Source organism: Cataglyphis hispanica, chromosome 12 (genome assembly GCF_021464435.1).
Source record: "Cataglyphis hispanica isolate Lineage 1 chromosome 12, ULB_Chis1_1.0, whole genome shotgun sequence".
Lineage (NCBI taxonomy): Eukaryota > Metazoa > Arthropoda > Insecta > Hymenoptera > Formicidae > Cataglyphis > Cataglyphis hispanica.
Window position 1 is genome coordinate 5,346,507 of NC_065965.1, and position 16,023 is coordinate 5,362,529.

General features: G+C 36.1%; 1 protein-coding gene across 1 annotated transcript in view; it reads left to right on the forward strand.

Moving 5' to 3' along the window:
* Positions 1-16,023, forward strand: part of LOC126853634 (disintegrin and metalloproteinase domain-containing protein 10) — a 108,416-nt gene that overhangs the window by 46,805 nt on the left and 45,588 nt on the right.

Here is a 16,023-nt window from a genome sequence, read left to right on the forward strand (position 1 = left end):
TATTAAATATATGTATATAAAACTATTTCGAAGGAAGAAGGAAAGAAAGGAAAAAGCATAGACACTTTTTTCGAAAAATTACTTGTCATAGAGAATGTGAGAAGACACAAGCTGGTAGAGTATTCACATTTTCCACTCGATTTCTTTGCGGTTTGTCGATTCTGTCTTCTCTCGCGGAAGAAACATGACGCGCACATTTGGCGGATTTTTAAGAGTTCGTTCAACATCTTTTTAATAACTCTTCTAAACGCCTCGGTTATAGGAGCGACAATGGTTTGCGTTTGGCAAAAGTTCAAAATGAGGACCGTGCTGTTAATGGCGCAAACATCGTGGCAGCGTATGAATAATGGGCCCAAGTTTTCTCGATACTCCTCCGAACAAACGTAAATGTAAAAAGATGCGAGTTGTTGCATAAGGATGCTGCTGTCGGCTCTCGGAAAAAATACGCTCGTTTAGAAGTTATAGTATTCTTGGGACCCGGAACGAGATTCGATGTGAAAGACGCGTTGAGAGAAAGGGAGTTTTATAATGCAATAGAAAAACGTATGCATATTGGAGATGTAAAATCTGCGACATCTTTATGGTAATAAATAATAATATTCATATCGTGTATATTGTATTATTTTTTTCTGAGAATACGTTCAATGTATGTAAATATAAATTCTCGTAATAATGAGATCATATAATGAAAAGTTTTAATTATCGGATAAATAAATAACATAACAAGATAACTGATCTCTCTCGAATTTAGTCAATAACAAACTTTATCAGTTTTATTTATCTTGAAGGGAAATGAAATAGGTTTAATTATCGTGGAACGATAAATACGCGTGCTTTCCGCGATGTGCTGTCGATATTTTTCAGCGCGATTTCGATATTGAGTTTCTTTAATTGGTCGGATATTGCAAATATTCTACCCGCGCTAAGCGGGGATCAAACATTACTGTCTTTTCAGATATTTTACAATGTCAGGAATAAAGCCAGCCAATATATATTCGGATAATTTCGGAGCTGGGTGCTATATTGGCTGCCGTCTAGCATAGAGTCTACCTCGTCTTTATGCATTGTCTTTCGTGTAGATCGTAATATCTTCGCCGGATTTCGGAATTTTCCCTCGCCGCTCTATCTCTCTCTTCGCAGTTTATCGTTTGCCGTGTTCCCCGACTGATATCTCCTCCGTAAAGTGACTCTCAAAGCATTCCTTCCTCCGCCTCTACTCATCTCGCCCGCCGCCTCGTCTATCCAGCTCGACTCGGCGGGCGTTGGAGCGAGGGCTTTGATCGCCTCTGGAATTCCCTCTCGTTCGCCAGCTCTTTAGCTCGCTAACGTGTCGGTCGGTCGGTCAGTCGGTCGGTTACCGCTCTTCGTTTTCCGCATCAGTTCTTAATACATTCCAGCCGGAAAAGGCGCGACGCGCTTCGCTCGCGTTTGCCTTGATCTTCCTCTCAAAGTTACACGCTAGGTTTATCTAGCGCGTTTTATCTTTATGTACACCTGGTGGCAAACCAGAAGCAAAATGTACACTCTTGATCAGCAGACAACTACCGAGGGTGTCTTCACTTGTGGAAAATAAAGACTTTTGGTTTCGAAGAGCATCTCGATGGTAAAGATTAGCGTCGTTTTTATTTACGTGCCCCTATTCGCAGTGGAGGATTTTTCTCGCGTAGAGACGTGAGCTTGTCGCTGATAATTTTTTTCTCAAAACTTGAATTTTTTTTCTTTTTTTTTTTTCTACTCATACTCGACACAAAAATTTTCCGGCGCGCATGTAATTCCTGCCGCGCGCTGCCGTTGAGCCACGACCTGATTTCACGCTCGCATCTAGGTCGTGCACTTTAACCCACTTGTGACGAAGCGGGTTACATCGCGAACACTATATGCAACACACCGTTCTTCATTCGACAATCACGCTATAACAGTCAATTAACAAACGTAGATAGCACTCCTTTGGTCCAACGATTTTAATACGTTTATATGTGTGTCATGGAAACAATATGAATGCATTATCTTTTTCTAACATAATCACTATCTAACATAATAATGCATTCGACCATGTCATGCGTGAAGGAGACATAAAAGGGTTCATTCTGGATGACAATGTTCTAAAACCGCACGATCGACGGATACATAATATCGAAATTTTATCTTACGATTATGATTGCGGTATCTGTGGGGATTATTCCGCCCTATCTACGTTTTAGATCGTTAGATTTTATTCTCTTGCGATCTGAGCGGGTAAGCACTCTGTGAAAGAAAAGTGAAAGACGCGATTAGATTATATAGCTTAGCAAAAGATCTAAGCGTTATTTTTACAGAATCGCGAAAAGAATCTTGGTATCGTCCAGTTTTTGACGTATGTAAGCACCTTGATAGATGCACTCTTTGTGCTTGAACTGCTGGGGTCGCGTATGCGCAAAACTCGAATTGGATAACCGTCTCGTACGTAAGTGATGAGGGCTTCGTAAATCAAAAGCGTTCTACGCGTGACGTCAACAGCGTGACAAACAGCGGCGATGTTTAGGAATTTTAATGTGTCTTTATGTATCACAGAAGATCGCAAATTTTGACGAGTTTCTAAGAATGTATTTATTTTATTTTTCAATGCATTATTAAAATTTTATAAGTTTTAAAAAGTCATTTTTAATCAATTGTATTTTATTTTTCTTTATGTATATTACGTATATTTGAGCATATTATCCAGGCTTCTTATATACAGGGTATCTAATAATAATCGAATCATCTTTTGTGTGATGCAGATAGAGCGAATTAAATCAAGTAAGAAAGTCCTCTACTGTTTCGCGATTTTCGAAAATGATTAATGAGAAATTAACTTTAAAAAATCAACCTGCACGAGTATAAGCGCGCAGCGAGGAGAGACGGTCCATTGTTATATGGTTATTACATGCGTAATTAAATGCTTGATTATTAATCTCAACTTTGTCGCCTACAACCTAGCAAGTTAGTTTAGATTCTTTCTTTTATTTTATCATGCGATTATACTTGTGCGGATAGGTTGACTTATTTAAATTAATTTTTCATTAATTATTAAAATCGCAAAACGGCACAGGAATTTCCTACTCGATTTAACTGGCGATTTAACTCTACCTGCACAGGAAAAATGACGCGATTATTACTGGACACTCTGTATAGAAGATGAGTTCTGATACTCCCATACGTAATGGCCAAATAAACGATCGATACATGTCTCGATAAGCGAATCCGGAAACGTACAGCAGCGGCTCGACGGCTGTCTGCTACTATCGATACGTGCCGGGATTTAACATCAAGCCCGCGAACGACCGAAATTCGTTCTTGCTGGACTCGGCATTGGTTGGGATTTCTGCGCGCAATATATCAACCTTTATTATGTCCGCACCGAATGTCCATCGGTTATTTTAGTGTCTCGGTTGATATGATGTCGCTCATGAAAAATTTTATCTCCGCGCGTCACATTTCACGTTTTTCCGTTCTGTACATTTCGATCGAACGTCTCTATTTTCGTACGATGCAGGTATGGAATTAATAAATCAAATTACGAATCATGTCAATGATGGATAATATGATAGCAATATGTGATTTCTATTTGAACTTTTCGCATTGATAGGAGAATTACATTTATCGATCTTCATGCGAAGTGCGTTTATTACATAAAACGCGTTTCGATAAAGCAAGCGTGCACTTTCTCGCAAATTTTTCATGAATATAAAATGAGATAATAAGAAGAAAACCTAATAATAGAGGTTAAAATATTTTTTGTAGCAAATTAAATTACTTGTGTGGATAAAATTACAAAAATAGTCTGAAATTAGAAAATTGTGATATTTTTATTGTCGAGGAAAAAAATTTTAATTATAAAATTTTAAGTATAAAATTCATTTTTTTGTTATTGACTTTTATGTACATTTTGCATATTTTTATCATTATTATTAACGTAACTTTTAATAATAATTATTAAATTTGTCCAAGTTATTTTCTTGCTTCAATACTTTGCTATAACTCATTAATTTTAAAGACATTCTTATTCGTGTTTGTTTTCTTTCACTCAGTTCATCTTAATATTATACAGATCCTCGCACTAAAACTGAGTCTAATCAATTTTCCTATCTTGCAAATTTACATGCGACATCGAAATTTGTAGTACTCGTGATTTAGGAAGCGCCGTCAATATATCGCGTACCGTAATTTACTCAAAAGTACCGTAAAGGCATCATACCGATGTGATGTTGTTGGTTTTCTTCGCTTTGTCATCGTTGTCGTCTTCCTCGCATTAGACGTGCACGAATGATCGTAAGCGGGTTGTGCACAGAGAAGCGAGGCGAAGCGCGGGTCTCCTTTTGCTGTCGTTCCTCAGGGACGACCCGTTTAATTTCCTGAGTTAATGCGCGACTGACTGTCTGTCTGTCGCGAGCAACGTGCGCAATCGCGATTACAGCGGTTTGCCATAATGTATTTCACAGACATCGAGTCTCTCTGCAATAAAACATAGCGGACGTCCTTTGATTTACAGTTGCTGGCATCTGGTGAGTGCGCGGCCAATCTGTGTAAAGAATTTTTTATTTTATTTTTTTATTTTTTTCAAGGAATTAAAATAACATTATATTTTATATCCATTTGCATGTCTAAGCCGATTTTGTAATTCGGAGAAAAAACAAACATTACGTGAAAATATTAAAATAAGATTGGCTAACAAGTTTGATATTATTTTTGTTTTTATATCATAAAGAAATGTAAAGATAACAAGATGTATAAAGATACGTAAGTCGATTCTCTGCAGGCGGTATATATGCTTGGGTCATTCATTGCGTCTTGATAACGAATACGGGTTTGACGTGCTTGGCCGACGACTGCTTATCATTGGCACTCAAGCAGGACTTGCATTCTGTGAGATAACCGCGCGAATGATTATTCATGCCGCAACGTCACCGCGAGGGTGCTATTTACGGTGCAGCGATAGTAGTCGGTGAACCGTGAGCTGGTATGTTTTATGCAAGCGATTGATTTTAGCTTTGCATTATGGGACAACCATGGTGGGAAGGATCTGAGGGAGAATGATGGAAAGGGCGAGTGCATTGTGAGTTTGGGATAAAAATCAAATGGATAAAAGAGAGGCACTGGATTCGAAGATACTTTGAAAAAATACATAAAAATTTCTACTGTTTCGAAGTCAATGATATTTTGTTCTTTAATATGATTCATGATCAATGATTTTCGTTCTTTAATATTTTTATTTACATTCGCGTTTTATAAATCATCGGCTCGTTATTTATTTATTTTAACAATAATTTAAACTTTTAAATATTGTTCTATATTTGATATATGTCGACAATGCAAATTAGAAAATCTTGGATAACGATAAGCATTTATTATCTCAAGATATTTTTGAATGCCGATATATGTTCTGCTTTAAAGGGATATAAAAATATTTGGTAGCCATTTAACATCATTAATGTAATGAGATAAAAATACAAGTTTCTTTTCATGAAAAATAAGTTGAGATAGTTGATATTTATATAAACAATTTCCTTTATTTTTTATTTGAAATAAGCTTAGGAAAGCTTACGCATAACTTTTTCATTGTACATACATAATTAGATGCTCGCTCCGGTAACAAGTCCTCATTGTTTTTGCTAATGCTAAAGACTGAGATAATTAGTACGATACGTATAACGAGCCCCGAGTTGCACGACGAATGGTATCTGGCTTTTACGTCGGTAGTCCTGGTTGGCCGGCGGCCAAGTTTAACTGGGGTAAGAAGCGGATTCTGCGTCACCTCCACGGCCTCAGAACTCTTCTCTTGGCGACACGTCTGCACGTTTCGCTTTTCGCCCCCGGAGATCTAACACGGCAGGCTATTGTGTCTACGTCATCTCTTTGCAAGCGTTCGACGAGAGAGGAAGGTGCAAAAACGAGCGCAGGTCGACCGTATCAAATCGTACTGATATATAAAGATTGTAGTAACACATTTGTCGCGATTAGCTCTGAAAAATAATGTATAACATATATATATATATATATATATATATATATATATATATATAATATTATAGGACGCAAAGCGTAAAAGAAATTATTACGATTGTCATCTACAATTAAAATAAAATAATAAACATAACGTATTTAAATATAACTTTTCAATTGTTTTAAAAAATTGTAGCTTGCAAAATTTTATGCGTTAAATATAATTGAATCTAAATTACTTTTTTGAAATTAAAATTAAATTAAAATTGCTGAGAAATAAAAACGTGTTTTGTGATTAAGAATATAAAGGAGAAACATACAAAAATTTCGGTTAAACAGCGAGTTTATTTCTGCGCAACTTTTATTATTTATCGATAAGATAAAATTGCGTATATCTTTTTACGGGATTGCGAGAACGTATTTCGAGAATAGGCAAGATGTGTCAGCAACTGAAAATGTTGAAAAGCGTCGCTCTAGCTTTTCGTGCGCTTTCAATGAAACGAAAAGCTTACCGATAGTTTCCGCGACGCATTTCTGGGATTCCGAACTTGAAGAGAAGACGGAAGCTTCACCATTAATTAGTGAGACGTCGGTGCGATGTTTGTGCGCCTATCTGCCGACGGCTTCGTTGGGATTTGCACTTGAATGCCCATGAATAATCATACGAGGGCATGATCGATCGCCCGTGAATCAGACACGACGACGGAAGCCGTCGTCGTTTCGATTCATCGCCGATTTGACATGACGACGTTTCTGTTCATGATGGTACATCGATCCTTTCGTGACGTGCGTTGTAAAGGGTAGGAACGCACCATTTTCCTCGTATTTCCAATTTTACATCCGTTACATCCGTGATCTACATCCCTTGCGACTGATACGTCTACGTCTTGTTTCAGTTTCAATAATTGAAATATACAAAATTTAAATTTATGTATTGTAAGTTATAAAAAATTTAATTACCATCCCTCGGCAATAATAATAATAATTGAGAAAGCACAAAGATTCAATAAATTGAGTGTCTAATAAAGCTATTAATGACTATTATAAACTTATTATCAAGAAAAAAAATTCTAATTATCCATACTGCTCATTCATATAGTCCTTTACATTTATCTCAAAAAAATATTTTTAAATTAATTTCAAATTTTTTAAATTTAATTTTATGTTATTAATTTTGGACAATAATCGTGTTATTACCAAATGGTCTTAAGTATTTGATCTTTTAATGATCGTATCATTTATGATTGAACACTGTATTTAATGCCATTTTTTTTTCCAAGAGAAGGTCACTTAAGATATTTTATACATTATACCCCGGGAACACCTCGTTACGTGACAAAGTTCCGAGCCGGAATTGTTCTTTTACAGCCTGCCACGCATGTTCGTTCGTTCTTTTCTCATGTCACACGAACGAAAAGTCGGCGAGAGTCCCAGCAAATTGAATTACTTCGCGTTTACTCAGGCGTCTCGGCAAACTTCTCGAGGAGGGGGTTGAAAGTCTTTCTTCGTTCTACGTGAGTTTTCACGTTCGCGCGTCCTTTGCCTGGAGTCACGGCATCTTTAATGATCACGGGGCAGAACGAAAGTAAACTGTGCAATCCGCACGAACTATATATTGTGTGCATGCGATATAAATTTTATAAATTACCGAAGGTTTTCCCCTCCTCCATCGGCTCTGCCCGCATTTTACGATATGATTAGTAGAATGTGATGTTGAGCCTGCTTAATTCTAGAAACTTGCGTGCCCGTTTGTTTAGTGAGCGATCAGAATTAATCGACGCTTAAATGTTCTGGTCGGGTTAATTGGAAGATAGACCTACTGTCAAATAACAAAGGAGTTTCTCGTCGATTGGAAACTGGAAATTCCCTTGATCCTTCATTTACTTTAACACGGGGAGAGCTTTAAAATATAAAATACATCTTGTCTCTTTTTTTCTGTGCATTCATATGAAACATGTATAGCACATTTTATGTTAATTCTATGAAGTTTTTTATAACTGGGCATTATGTGTTTATTTTTCTTTTTTTTTTAGAGATGCAAAATTGCTAATTAAATTTCTTTAAATAATTATTTTCTATTGTTTAAGATTCGGGACGTAGATTTTTTTTTTGATGATCAATTAAAAATTGAAAAGCTTGAATATATAAGTTAATATATAAGTTTTGAAATATAAATTTGAATATTTATTATAAAAAATGTAAATTTAACGTGACTCTAAACACGGCTCTAAAATTTTGTAAAGTTTGGTCAATTGATCCGAAAAATTGATAATACATATGCAAGTATATTTGAAAGCGCAACATCGAGAAAAATACTCGACTTTTATGTCAGATTTTTCAGAAAATGTTGCGCGCGAGATAGAGTGTATCAGCTATGCATGCCAATCGCGCGGGATTCGAAATATCGACGTCAACTGAACTTCTCGACAAGAGGAGACCGGCAAGAGCAAAGATAGAAAATTTTTGAAGATCGCGACGCGTAGATGCCCGAGTTGACGTTTTGTATCGGAGCGTTGTCGGAATGTGACCCGAATCACGGAACGCGCTTGACACATTTTCGTTGCCAATCCCGCGCCTCGTCGCCTTTACGCGAACTTCATCGAGCCGATCGTTCGATCTTTCCCGCGAGATAGAAACATGACGAAGTGGTTTCACCCCTGGAAAAATTCATAAGCTCATGTCGAAAATGTCACAGTCGGATATTTACTATCAACTGTCGCGGACGTTTTAGCCACGACATCGAAATACAATACGAAAATGCGAAGATGTACTTCTAGAGAAGCACAGACGAATCCGTATTGTCGAGCGAAAGAATTTTTCTCTGAATCTTACACAAACGTACCACATACAATTGATAACGATATTTTTGATAGCATCAGAATAAAAAGATAGGAGGATTGACATGATCGAATAACAAGATTTATCATTGTCGGGAGCTGATGCTTCAATCGGAACGATATCAAGTATTAATGATAAATGAAAAAAAAAAAGATAGAGAGACATGAATGCATGAAGATAAAAAAATACGAGTTTGTAGAGAATATTGCGGCGGAAAATAGCCGAGGAAGCGAGGCTGCCCGCGATTATGGTCGAACAAGTATATACTCCACGAACTGCATAGCGCGATGCCGCTCGTTCGTCATTGTTACGGCTTAATTAAGAAGCGCCGTGATCCTTGGAAATCCCGAATTACTGGAAGATTGCGGGAGTAATTCGCAATTAGCACTGGCATGTAGAGAGGCGTGTCGGGAAAGAATTATCACATACAGGTCGGTCGGCATCAGTTGGTCGGTGAAATTCTACAAAACGATGTCGATTATTTTCAACTGCCGGGTAAAATACAATGTACCCTTCCCTCTCCCTCGTCTCGAGTTATATTACATTCCATCTAGCGAATTGTTTGACGAATCAGAAAAGTTTAGAGCGAAATTAGCGAAACATTCCAGCGTAAGGTGGGCCTGCGTTTCTAATTAAAACTTTTAATATTGCAGCAAGTTGTCATATTGAAAGAACATTATTACGGGCAAAAACTCGTAATTAATTCGATAAAAGCGGAATGAGCAGCGAAGAAGAAATAGTCAAAACGGAAATGTAAATAAAAGAGAATATTCTGTAGCGACCACACCAGAACAGAGTCGTCATGAATAATTTCTTATATGAGAGAGTTTTACCGCTCGTGTCTGAATTAGTCTTTCATATTTTAACAACTTAAGAACATAGAGAAATATTCAAAAGGATTAATGTAACACAGTTAATTCTCTATAACATTTATAGATTAAAACGTGTGAGGATCTATATTCATGACAGTAGGTACTTGGCTTAAAATAAAGAAGAGGAAATTAGATTAGCCCTCAGATAGGACTTTCAATATTAAAACATCCGATATTATCGGTCTTACTTTATAAATGTTCTCATATTTTACATTATTCAAAGCATACTTCAACGTTGCAGAATATTTTGGTGTGGTTTTAATCAAGCCAAATTATTAATTTTGCCAGCCAAATTTAGAGTAGCATATTCATTAAACCGGAGATGAATACAAGGAGATAGTTCGTGCGAAGATACATTACAAAAATTATTCGCTTATACAACGCGTGCAGTTTCTTTGTTTCTGAGATATACATTATAATCTAAGGAGTCTCCGTGTTTTTACAAATGTCAAATCGACATTTTTTTATTATTTAATTTAATAGAAGTTAAGCAAAAGATGATACAATTCAAAGCGATCGAATTGTAAAAATGAAAGACTAGGCACTTTTATAGCAACTTAAATTGAGCGAGTTTCTTGTCTATAGCATTCTCTTCTCGCAATTTCATTCGACAAGGTTTACTAATGTCATTGTTGTTTGAAAACTAACTTTGCGACATTACTATACCTTGCCGGTTCTAGAAACTGGTCTGAAGCGAAACAGCTCTAACTACTGGCCAACTACCATTGTGATACTAATATCATTGGCATATGCGCGTGTCCCTAGCGCTGCAACCTGTTGTTTTCGAGTTTCTCGAACTTTATAATGGCGTCATGTTTCTCGTACGTTTCCACGTAAATGTTCGATTCGCGAGATTAGATTCGAACTTAAAGCATATCATATACAGAATAAGATTAGTCATTAAACAATTAGGAATCTCCAGACTATCGCAATGGTTTCCATATTATAAGTCAAAATTACTGACCTATCAGTTCTTTTAATTACGAATACTAGTGTGTAAACATTATTACTCGCATCACCTTTTTAAAGACTCAAAACTTACTCAGAGAAATATCAATATCAATTGTGTCTTATTAATATTATTATCATGTTATTAACATTTTGACTTAATAATTTTTAATCATCCAATTTACACATCAACTTAGATTTTGTAAAAGAAGAATTATTATGTTTTATTCTTGTAATGTTTTTTACAGATATTTAATTTCTTTTATAAACTTTAATATTTCTTGCGATTAATCATTATCACATACTAATCATGCAAATAGTTGCAGTAACAATTTATATTTTGAAACGTCAAGTCGCGTGCGCAACTAATTTTAGTAGTTTAGGCGTACGCTTGATCTGACATAGGAAGCATCTTAGAGTTGCTCGACTGATTCGGTAGAAAGTGATACTCGAACAGTACCAAAGTGAATAACAATTAACAAGCCAGGTGCGCCCGACTGAGTCGAGCGATTTAGCTATTTAGCAGACCGTACGAAGGTATGTTTAGCTCGTGCCATTTCAGCGCCTTCATTTCCATGTGCAAATAATATTTCGAGCCAGTTTCCACTCCGGAGTACGGCTGTGCAAATATCTACGCGCAATGATCCGTTTCATGAAAAAAAAAAGGAGAAATGTTGTACAATCGACGCACAATTATTATTCCGCTCTATCATTTTAATTTTTAATATTGTTGTCTGGATAATTGATTTATTTTTTTGCGAGAAATCTATGAGTGAAATTTATAGATCTGTATTTTTTAGTGAACTCGGACTCGATTTTTTTCTTCCGTGAAAACTCAAATTATGTTACGTGAATTATTATAGAATTTTTTGGCACGCGATATTCAAGTTTTGTTTTACGAATGAAATTAACTCGATTATATTAAATAATTAATTGCAAATACATGTTAAAAAAATTTTATTCCAGTCTTAAAAAAAATTTTCTGTGTAAATATCAAAAATTAAGAGAAAAAATTAAATGTATTCTGTATATCAAAGTCTTTTATAATTAAAATTTTATATATATTTTTGAGACTCATTTAATATATCTATCTATAATTTATTGAAGAATTTGAAAATATATAAAATCATTTTTCGTTTTTTAGATAGTTGCATAATTGCTGATATATATTACACATTTTCTCAAATTTAAAAATGTCTAATTTAAGCTCGCAATTAATCAAAGATTTATCAAAGATTAGTTAATTTATCTTTAGCCTAACATGAGTCCATTTTCCGCAAGATGATGAGCATAGATGTAGAGCCTCGATCGTTCCATGAAACTGAATAAATTTTTATGTATTCTTTTTTTTTCTTCACACTTTCCCTACAGAAATACAGGGTACTTCTTTCCCATGCGAGATCGTATCTGTATCTGACACACATGTCTTTTCCTTACACAAATTTTATTATACCCTAGTGCACATATATTCGCCGACGTACTTGATTTATGCTCCGCTTCTACGAGAACTCTCGGTGCAAATGGTTTGTCTGAGACTAGCCGTCTGGTGCAAATATATACGTGCGACATTGTAAACCAAACAGTCACACACAAACATGCAATGTCCACTGAATCTACACATAATCGAAACTGAATCGCGCCATGTTTGTCGATTGGATTCGCTCTCGGCAGCTTCGGCCCGCTGCATTCGCAACTCTGTACTCCTCGAAGCACAAGGTTGCTTATAAAACACGAAATTATGTTAATTTCACGGACACCCCGCTCTACATGTCGAACGCAGCGAGACCGATGCCATCTTCCTCCGCAAAAGCGCGAGGAAAGTTCTGAGAATTGGAAGAAGCCGAGATAATCCCGGGGGAGTCTCTGCGATGATATCTATGCGCAATGTAACTTTAAGTAATGCCATCTCTCACAATTGGATTCTTTTAAATAGACCAGCCGATCCCCGAGGGATCGCCGGGAGCTTTCGGACTCTCCCGCCTCTTTCTTCCCTTTTCTTCCCTTCCGTCCAATCCTTTGCTAGTGTGTCTTGTGAATTTCCTTTCCTCCATTCACGTCGGCAGGGATGTAAGTCGGATTACGAACCACGCAGAAAGATGAGAGAATATGTGAAACGCATAATCAAACCTTTCCTTCGCAGATCTGCATTTTCGAATCAAACTTGACAACACTTCTTTATTTTTTTTAAGCTGATCAGATCGAATCCATTGTACATAATAATGTTAAAATATATTAAGCTATATAATTAAAAAGTATCGTGATAAGATATCTCGAGAGGTATTTCAGTGTCGCATTACAAAATAACATTGATTCTAGTATTTTATATTTTAAAAACAAAAATGACAACTTATTTTTTTTTTCTTTTAAATATTTTTTAGTATATACACTTAATTTGCAAAAATTTCTAACTTTAGTTAAATTATTAAATAATTTTGTATATACTAAATGTTATTATTCTAAATATTATTATAAAATTTAAACTTAGTAGGAGCTGGCAATGTTAAATAAAATTATTTTATTAAATGTTGAAACACACACGCGTATACACACACAGATTATTTATTGAGAATTTAGCAAGTTTAATTTCTGAGATAATTAACTGTTTTATAACAATGATGATTATATAATGATTGTTATACGATTTTGTTCGCTGATGAGTTTTCCTCGTGGTGTCGTATTCCGCATTGCGAAGCTATTACTCTTGGAGAAATCTTTTGCGCATTTTCCTTCAAACTTTCTTGCCTTGTAGCTCCGATTTCTTCCATTGCAAACTTAATTCAAAGAAGTTCTTTCGTCGAATAATAGGAAGGAAAGCGCTAGGACGAGTCGTTGGCGAAATTTCGTTGTTTGCGAAATACCTATTCAAGCTCGGTCGTCGGCGATAATGTGTCGCAAAATTTTAAATGCTTGGCGAAAATATTAACGAGATTATTTTTACTTTTTGTTGCAGGTAAGTTTCTACATCCTTTTAAACTACCAAAATACTGACGAAGAAGACTGTGCGGTAAGGTAGGATTTTATTCTTTTGTTTTTCTGTATCCGATTTATTTTAAATTCTTACATTGAATCTTAATTAAAAGAAATGAGAAAGAATTGGTACACAAATTATATTAGTTATGCACTTCATGCGCGCGGCGGTTCGAAAAGCGTTTTTTTTATGAAGTCGTAGTGGTATGAGAAAAAAATGAAATTGTAGAGCCTAATTTTGCATTGAAAATCGGACGAAGTTTTATTCAAGATTTTGGATGAGGAAATTGCGCGACAATTTCGCGACATCGTGAGGAAATTTCATGAAAGACGAATGTCTCGCCGTTGCGGCTTTTAGAACGCTCGCAGCTGTGCCCTAAAACTCAATAGTGAGTCACAAACGTGACATCGTAGGCGGATGCATTACCGCATATGATCCGTGCGCGCTTGTTTACTTCTAAACGTAAACACACGTGATAGTCGTATGTGATTGTGCGAAGTTACTCACGCGAGAGCCCGCTCGATGAATTGAGTGGAGCGCGCATAGTGGGCACAAAGCGACCCCAAACACATACCGTTTCACTTGAAATGTATGTAATGCATGGTTTTATTATCTTGGACACTATATTTTTTTGTCTTTCTAAAATTATACAACAAAAATCAATTTTTATTTTATTAAAAACTTAATATATTAATTCAATTATATTGTAGATGTATATAAATTATTTTGCTTTATAAAATTCATTATAATAGTTTCTCATTATATAAGTTTCTCTTATTTAATTTTAGAGAAAAGTAATTTCTCCTTTTTTTTTTTGAAAAAATCTTATAATAAAGAGTATTGTAAGTGATATATCGTGGATAATGCTAATCGAAAGGGATAGATGCTCAGAATGGCCGACGATGAATTGGTCGATCCGAAAATCTTACATTCATATACGCTTGACATTCGCGATAGACTATTGATATTCAGATTCCGTGAAGGATATCAGGAAGCTGCGGAGGTAAGCCGATTGGCAGTGAACCGTGAAGCATCCGCATCGTCTGCCAATCAGCTTACGTCGAGACATCGTACAACCATATATGTACACATATTCCCAGCCCCGGGATTTTTCTAGCGCCTCGTATATCGTACGCGAGAGCAAAGACGGCTTAAGGAAACCAGGCAAGATATTTGTAGCCTGCTAGGCACGTGCTTTGGAAATGTCTGCTAAGTTTTCGCGATGACTTGACTCGATAAGCCAATAAACCGCTAACTCGAGGGATCGAATTCTTAGTCTGTGCGATAGGAAGGGGAGGGGAACAATAAATAAAGTTGACGGGAAAACAACAAAATCGATTCCTAAACTTTTAATGGCGTCAAGTCGTTGGTCGTTAGTGAACGAAGCGTATGTTGGGAAATGTCAGGCAGGTTGTATTATTTCCAAGCAGTGAACTTCCAGCAAGTCTGGAATCATTAGCAACGCAAATTTTCCCTATACGTATTTACTTCCAACCATCGTAAAGAGTGGAGTTACCCTTTGTATGAACGTGGATGTGAGTATAACATTTACTCAGGTGTGGTTAACAATGCATGAGAATTGACGTATAAATATGCAAGAATGGCTCATTTTCCAGTAATAAATAATCATAAAATAAATTATGGATAAATACGTAAAGAATATCGAGCTTCTTCTTAAGTAGCTTTAATATTTTATTTATCGTCGTTTAATATTATTATTATTATTATTATTACGAATAAATTTATTATTGAACTTGATAAATAATTTACAACACAGAAATATGAAAATGTTACGATTATAGCTGGAAATAGATATTGTCAAATTTTCTGAAAACAATATTTATTTTTAATATTTTTTACTCTGTCATATTGTTTTTTTTTTTTTTTTAGGAGATAAAACTCTTTATATGTATTTGAAAAATGTGCAGAACATACTTTTTTTGCGGTATTCGCGAAGTTTTATGGCTAACTGTGTTGAGGGTAGCTCCATTTCTTACCGCGCAATTGTAACCGCACACGCGGAGACGGAAACATAAACACGTGTAGTTTACACGCTACTACCTTGCCATTCACCGATGCAGAAGTTTTCACGGCAAATCTGCAAGATGCGAGGGAGAAACGGATGGCGTGTGCCTGTTGTATGTAATGTCAATACATGTTCGCTTAATATATGTGTGAAGTGCAGGGACTCATGTTCACGTGACTGTGTGCGCGATTGTACAAGCGCTCAGCTGAGCTCCTTAGGGCGTTTAAAGCTCGGGGGGATGTAATTACGCGGAGAGAGAGAGAAAGAAAGAAAGCCCGTGCGCTTCGCAAATTGCCGAAACTCTCTTCGCGTACCGTGCTTATGCCGAATCAACGTTGTGTTTTCCACAAAAAGTGCTTCGACTGCGTTTTTTTCTATACTTGATCTTGCCCCGGCGGTGGAGAAACGCTCCT